Here is an 8244-nt window from a genome sequence, read left to right on the forward strand (position 1 = left end):
ACTAGCTACTTTATATACATTAAAGATTAAATGGAGAAGTAAGACTTATTGAGGTTAAGGAATTCACCAAAGTTCACACAACCATAAAGAGGGAGAGTTGGAAAGTGAAGCCAAGTACAAATGATTCCAACGCCAAGACTAAGAACAGATTCTTGACAAACATGCTCAGTAGCCTCTGCCTTGATTAAAAACACAGGAAATGTTCTGGGGTGAATCTCAGTAGTACAGCACTTGCCCAGCACACATGAGTGTCTGAATCTCACCCATTGCACTCCAGAATATACCAGAGTGTCATTGATGCTGAGCTTCTCCCTGAAATGAATGTAATCTGGAGGGGAAGAACAAAAGGGAGTGTTTGGATTCCTAGTCCTGAGAAAATGTTACTCTATTGCAAACTGAAGATTGCCACAAGGGTGGACATTTCCCACAGAACACTCAATTTCATAAATCATTAGAACAAGCCAAGAGAGAGGAGTGCAAAGATTGATTTGAGTTTGCAGAGGCATTAGAGATCATGAGCCATGAGCAATGTAAGTAAAATCCTTGAATTTATATTCTTCTTTATACTGAGATTGTTTCCTACTTGCATAGATTTTAATTCAGTGGTCATAGCCTTGTGTCTCTGTCACTACTCACCCATTTTCTCCCACTTGCAGCTGCCTGGAGTGGGACCCATTTTGTACTGAGCTGTAGTCCAGAGAAAGTGGAAGACTTATATTGTGTCGCACTTCAAACTAAGTGAGGCTAGTGATTATTCTCAAGATGTACCCACTTGAACTCTAATTCAGGATCACACTTTTGGTGTCACGTAGTCCTGAAACATTTGCACTGGCAGGTGTTGACACAAGTTCTGTGTTTTACACATACCCCAGATATAGCCCCTGCTGTATGTGTCAGGAACATTAGTGATAGAAGCCCAGATGTAATCAGCAAATTGCATGTTTTAGAGGTTGACATTGTCATGGAGTCCGAGCAAAGAGACAAACTGGAGGTTTAAACAGATTAATTTTGATGATTCTTTTGACTTTGGCCCTTATCTCAACTAAACACTCATATGCCTATGTCATTGGCATAATGGAAAGTACACAAATGTACTTCAGAAAGCCAGTAATTAATTAAGTATATCTAGTCACCATACTGTCTAATAGTATGGCATACTATTTCTATATGCAAATATGGTTATACACAGTTTATTTTTCATTTTTTGTAAATATGTATGTGTATGTTTATGTGTGTACACATGTGTGCTCATGTGGGTAGAGTCCAAAAATTACTTATCCTAAATCATTCTTCACTTTACTTTTTGAGAAAGAATCTTTCACTTAATCTATAGCTCACTAATTGGCTAGGCTGGCCAATAAGCTTCAGGTATCTACTGGTCCACAACACTGTCCCCAGTGTGTGTTAGGATTAGAGCTGTAGATACTCATATCTGGCTTTTATATGTGGGTGTTGGGATCTGAACTTAAGTCTTCATGTTCACAGATGGCAGACACTTTACCAACTGAGTCATCTTTCCAGCTCCTATAATAAGTTTCCTTTCAAAAGAAATTTTAAAGTAGGTGGGAACAAAGGGTTGAAGGTGAAATTCTGGTAGAACACTCGTCAACTGTATGTAAAGCTCTGGGTTCAATTCCTAGCATTACATAATAAATAAAGTAAATGGGAACAAACCAACCCATCTTTAAAGAGAAATATTTTCACTATTGACCGTCTTGGTGCTGGCATGTAAATTCATTGATAAGTTTGAGACCATAGATTATTGCTCAATGTTTTGGGAAAGGACTATGTTACAGTACTATGATCTCACAGTAAATTATTTTTTTAGGAAGGCTGCTTACTCCAGGGTATAGAACAACAGTAACTATAAACTTTGTCTCTTTTTTATGATATAAACCTCAGAATTATAATTCTTTTTATTATAAATAAAAATTTATTTTATGTATGGATCTATTTCTATGTTTTCACTTCTGTTCCCACTATATTTTACATGTCTTCATTGTTTCCCACCAGCTTGAGTACTAGAGCTTTATAATAACTCTTGATTGCTAGTAAGTAAAGACTCACTCTATTTTACACTCTTGTTCTTAAATTACTATTGGGATTAGGGGCTCTTTATTTTCCACAGCTACATGAATGGCAGAATCTTCACAAATTATTCATAAAATATTGAACTGGTGATATGACTCATTTGAGTTCCATCTCAGCCATGCAGAAATTGTATATGGTGGCAGAGACCTCTAATTCTTGTACTTGGGAGCTGGAGGTGGGAGGATCAAGAGTTTAAGGTTCTATAGTGAGTTTGGGGTTCAGCTAGCTTACACGGCATCCTTTGTCAAATCAAACAAATAAAACAAAAAATTAAAAATTAAAATTATCCACAGTAATATGAAGAGCAGGAAGTGATACCCTCTAGTATTGTAGTTCTTGTGAAAGCCTCTGGTATTAAAAACCTTAGCCCTGTAGGTGTTTCAGTTCTTGTGTGGGCCTAGGAAGTAGAGAATGTTCAGTCTTCCTCTGTGGTTAGACTTGCAGCTCCAAGGCAGGCTTGAATATTGAAAGGTCTCATCCCTTAGCAGCAGCCATTTATAGGTCTTATGTAGGCCTAGGAAGTAGGGGAATTTCTTAGCCATTAACACAAGCCAGCTTTAGAGCTCTTAGCCCAAGACTAGAAACACCTCTGACCTAAAGACTTGACCACTCTATGGAACTTTTCTGGTGTCCAGGGACAGTTGTTTCTTCTGTATGACACTTTAAAATCTCTATCCTTCTTCAGCCTCAGGTCTATTCCCTCTCCTGTTGCCTCTATTATTCTGCCCTTCTTTCTGCCCTAGCCACTCTTGAACTGTTCAGCTATTTTTTTTTTCTGTAGCTGTGTAGATAGCTGCCTTGCTGTGTTCATAATTCAATCTGTTGATACCTTGGCTGCCACTGATGCTTTGCTGCCTCTTCTGGAACTATCCTGCCTCTGACGATTTATCCTTGGGTTACTATCTTATCTCATATTATGAAGAGGAGGAAAGAAATATCACTTGAGGAGGATAGAGAAATGGTTCTGTGGTTAAGAACACTTGTTGCCCTACCAAAGGATCCAGATTTGATTCCCAGTACCCACATAGTGGCTCACAACTATTTGTAACTCAAGTTCTAGGAGATCCAACACATTCTTCTGACCTCTGCATATACTAGGCATGCACAAGGTTGTAGAAGTAACCGTCTTATTCAATAAGAAACACAGAACCAATGCGAAGATGAAAAGCCCAAGAGGTCAGAGCTAAGAGCCTTACCCTTCACTGTTGCAGCTATCCTCTTCAGCCAAGAGACCTACTTCCTGTCTGTTTGTCTTTTTTTATAGACTTTTTATTCTGCCTTCTCATTGGTTGTAAACCCAACCACATGACCTCCTCGTCACTGCCTGTCTGTACAGACTTCCAGGTCTTCTATGGTTGGTATTGAGATTAAAGGCATGTGTCTCCATGCTGGCTGTATCCTTGAACACACAGAGATCCGCTTAGCTCTGCCTCCCAAGAGCTGGAAATAAGGCATCCACCACCACTGCCCAGTTTCTGCTATGGCTTGCTATTAGCTCTGACCCCCAGGCAACTTTATTTATTAACATAGAAATAAAATCACATTTCAGTACAAATAAAATATCACCATACATGGTACATATACATACATGCAGGCAAAAAATTTACAAAAAAATTATATATATATAATAACTTAAGAGATATCTTTTATTTGGCCTGGTGTTACAAACCAGGAAAGGCAGTAACTTGTGAATGTCTCCTTAATTATTTGATAAGCCCAACTGCTTAGCCTTGTAGAACCAATCACAAGCATTGAGCCTTATATTTTAGACCAATCACAATCTTGCCACTTACCACCAATCATTCATCAAAGATTATGTTTTGAACAAATCACAATGAGACACTTAGGACCAATCATAGTCATTAAAGTTTGTATTCTTAGACCAATAACAGTCTTGTTCTTAACAGAAACCAGAGTCATTTAAACTTGTGTTTTGTCTAATCACAGCCTTGGACCATTCACAGTCAATGGGTCTTATGTTTTCAACCAATCTCATAGGTAGTGTGTATTTGGTGGCTGCCTGGATACAGTAAACATAAAAGCACTTGACTTCAAGTGAGTGGTGAGGTAAGGTTAAGTCAATTGGTGCTGTGTTGTAAGGGAAAATTTTTGAGTTATTTTATGTTTAATCTTGTACCTATCATTGAGACAGGGAACCTTGTACCAATCATTGAGACAGGGATGGTGAACTCACCAAGTGTAAACTGTGGATTTAATAATTTCATATTTTAGTTATATCAGTTTTTAGTTTAGTCTGAAGTTATGTAGTCAAGTATATACCTATTTGTGCTCTTTAAGCTTAGTTGTCTAACTTGCTCTTGATGAATGTCTCTCATTTTCTCAAGTAATACTATTTATAGCACAGTTCACTATCTCTGATACCCTCGTGCCATACATTGGCAAATAAGACCAGACTGGCTGTATTTTTAAATACTGACAAATTTTATCACAAGGGTTATATGGTACAAAAACACATAAAGGATGGTGAATGATTGATAGGTGATAAATTATTGGTCATTGATACAAAAATGATGGTAGATTATAGACAATAGATGATAATGTATAGATAATATAAGATGAAGAACTAAGATAAAGAATAGATGATAAATTGAAGAATGGGGGTATAGAAGAAATAAGATAGATGAAAGTTGGGTAGATATATGATAGAGGATAGCTAAGGGATAGATGATAGATAGATGGAAGATAGACACAGGATAGTTAGAGGATAAATACCAGATGAAAGATAGAAATAATATAGCTAGAAGATAGATGATGAATGATAGTTACAGGATAGCTATAGTAAAGGTGACAGATGGAAAACAAACAGAGGATAGGTAGAGGATATATAATATATATATGTAAAAAAAGTAGATGGAAGATGGGCATAGACATGCTAGAGGATAAATTACAGGTGGAAGATAGATACAGGAGAGGTTGATAGAGGAAGATCGGCACAGGATATCTTGAGGATGAATGATTGATAGATGAAAGAAAGACAAGGGAAAGCTAGAGGCTAGATAGATGGTAGACAGACACAGGATAGCTGGGAGATAGATGATACATAGATGGAAAATGATAAATGGAAAATAGACACAGAACAGCTAAAGGGTAGATGAAAATAGATGGAAGGAAGATATATGGTAGTTAGAGGATACATGAATGGTGGTAGACAGACAGGATAGCTAGAGGACAGATAATCCATATATGGAAGACAGACTTAGGATAGCTACAGTATAGGTGTTCCATCAATGGAAGATAGACACAGGATAACTACAGGATAGATGCAAAGATAGACACAGGATAGTTAGAGGGTATATAGGTAGATCGAGATAGAAGAACTACAGAATAGAGATAGATGGAATATAGACACAGGATGTATGTATGATAGATTGTAGAAATTTGGGAGATAGACACAGGGTAGCTAGATGACAAATGATAGATGGATGATAGATACAGGATAGCTAGAGAATAGACAGTAGTTTAAATGGAAGATAATGGATGGAACAAAGACTTAGAATAGGTAGAAGATTGATGATAGATGAATGATAATAGATCTGAGAGGGATATAGTATATATAAGTAGTTCATCAATGATAGATGAAAATTAGACACAGGATACCAAGAATATAAATGATACATTGAATGTAAGCACAGGATAGGTAGATGATAGATTAAAGATAGAGAATAATAGCTGAAAGATAGATACATGTTAGTAAGAAGATAGATTATTGATGTGAAATAAGAGAAAACACAGGATGGCTTGAATATAGTAGATAGCTAGATGATAAGTATAAATCCATAACAGATGTTATATATAGCGTAAAATACAGGCAATAGATATAAGTGATACATGGTATATAGAAGGTAGGTATCATATAGATAAATGAGAGGTACATATATGATAAATACATAAATAGAAAATAGATTTATATACATATATAGACAGATGATAGAGTTTAGACAGATTTGATAGCAAGTAGATGATAGGAGATATACGATAGAAATACAGTACATGATAGAAAATAGATAATAGGTTGATCGATAATAGAAGATAGATAATGATATGTAGAAAATAAATGGTAGACAATAGATGATGGAAAGATAGATGGTAGATAGTTGAGCGAGGACATATAGAAGATAGACTGTAGATGAGAGAAGATGGTATAAATAGAGGATAGAAAGTGAATAGATGATAGATATAGCACAGGTAGATGCTATAGATTGTAGAAAGATGATTACTTGGTAAAATATAGGTCTGATTTGTTTTTAGAATCTACCTGTACCTGACTGAAAAATGGAGGGAAATCAGCAACAAAAAATGAACAGGTAGGAATTCATAACTGATGTAGATGGAAAAGTCTTCTACCCTGCCCCCTGTTTGTATTTCACATCTAGCCACATAGACTTTCTCAGGGAAGCTTGGCTCTCTCAGGAGAAATTTGGTCTCTTTCTTAGGTTTTCCATTGAAACACCTAGTCAGAATTACTGTTAATAAAGCAGGTGAAAACAGATGTAAGGCAAAAACCATTACACTCATGCTAATTCAGATTTACTTTAAGTAATTGCTAAACTACAGCTCCAGGCATGGTGTTGGATTGTGCTGAGAAGACATAGAAATAGATTGTTCTCTACTTTTAAGAGCGTCACAGTCAAGGACGATGACATTGACTTTCTTTCATTGTTTTAAATAGAAATTTGATTTATTTGTTTGCTTGTTCATTTATTATTTATTTAAAGACTAGCTCATGCTGCTTATCCCAAAACTTACCTCAAATTCTCAATCCTCCTGCTTTCCCATCTGAGTATTGGGATTAAGGCCATTTGCTGACATATTCTGCTACAGTAGTTATTTTGTGTAGTGAAGACACTGGATGCTTAATTAATGCAAAGGTCTATCTTTCTGTCATCTTAGTCCTCCTATTGAGGCACCATATAATCATTTGCCTCAGCCTTACCCTTCATAAAGCTCACTCTTTACTTTTCTGTTGATTAGGGTGGCCTTTAATCATTGCCAGAGGCCAACACATGAGGATCTTTGCAATTTGCTGAGGAAACTTCAGAAAATGAATGATAAGCTTAGATATGGACACTCTATACAGAGATTTAGAGAACGACCTGCAAGATGTCAGGCAATTGTTGCCTCTGCCTCTTCGCCTTCTGATCCAAGAGGTTTGACTTAGGCCCATTTCTTCCGTGTGCCATTGCTGACTTGAGAGAATCACAACCTTCACCATGCTTCAAGTGTCTTAGGGGACAGAGTATTGGTTGGAGGAGACCTTGAAGTACTTTTGACTACACAGTTTGTTTCTCTCCATTCATAAGGTTTTGTTTTGTTTTTTTTGTTTGTTTTATATTCAATGCATAAAATATTCCTGAGGCATAGAAGCATATATGGAAAATAGTAATATCCATTTAGGTGGACCTGTAAGATGATACTTATATCATTGGGCATATTTAGTTAAGGACATGAGATGGCTTTATGTCCATAAGCATATAATCTAACTCTCCTAATCTTAAGTGAAACAACTATTTTCCTGATACCATTATTCCTCTAGGAGTTTATTTATTTCTATGCCCTCTATGTGGCTAAACTTCCCAAAATATTTGTTAGGCCTTGTGTCCACTCCCTCACGTTGCATTTCTTCTTCAACCCTCTTCAACAAGGCTGTAGCTGCTACCACTCTTTAATCTACTGCACTGATGCTACACACACTATTCTCATTGCCTCTTTAGTGAAGACTTGAGCTCCTCTGCCCACCAGTATATTTTCTAAGGGCATGCTTTGAGACTCCTGCCTTAAAATCAGAATCATCCAGCACAAGGGTTGTAGACCCTGAGTCTTTCTCTTTTCCTTGTGTGTAGAGGAGCTAATTCTTATTGATGTAAAGCATTGAGATAGGAGGTTGTGTTGCTGAATTCCTTTACTGATTCAGGTCAAGGAGGAGGGGTGGTAGGGCTGTGAGGAGGAAGAGCAGAGGACAAGATCAAGTGTGCTGCTCACTGAGCAGACCTGGAAATTGGGAAGCAAAATGGTGACAATTGTTGTGGCTTAAAGATTCTCCAGTGAAAGGCCTTTGTCTAGAAATGAAAAGAGTAGAATTCCAGTTTTTAGCTAGGGACTTGTATTATGGGTCTATATACAGTTCTTTTTAAA

Source organism: Peromyscus eremicus, chromosome X (assembly GCF_949786415.1).
Source record: "Peromyscus eremicus chromosome X, PerEre_H2_v1, whole genome shotgun sequence".
NCBI classification, from domain to species: Eukaryota; Metazoa; Chordata; class Mammalia; order Rodentia; family Cricetidae; genus Peromyscus; species Peromyscus eremicus.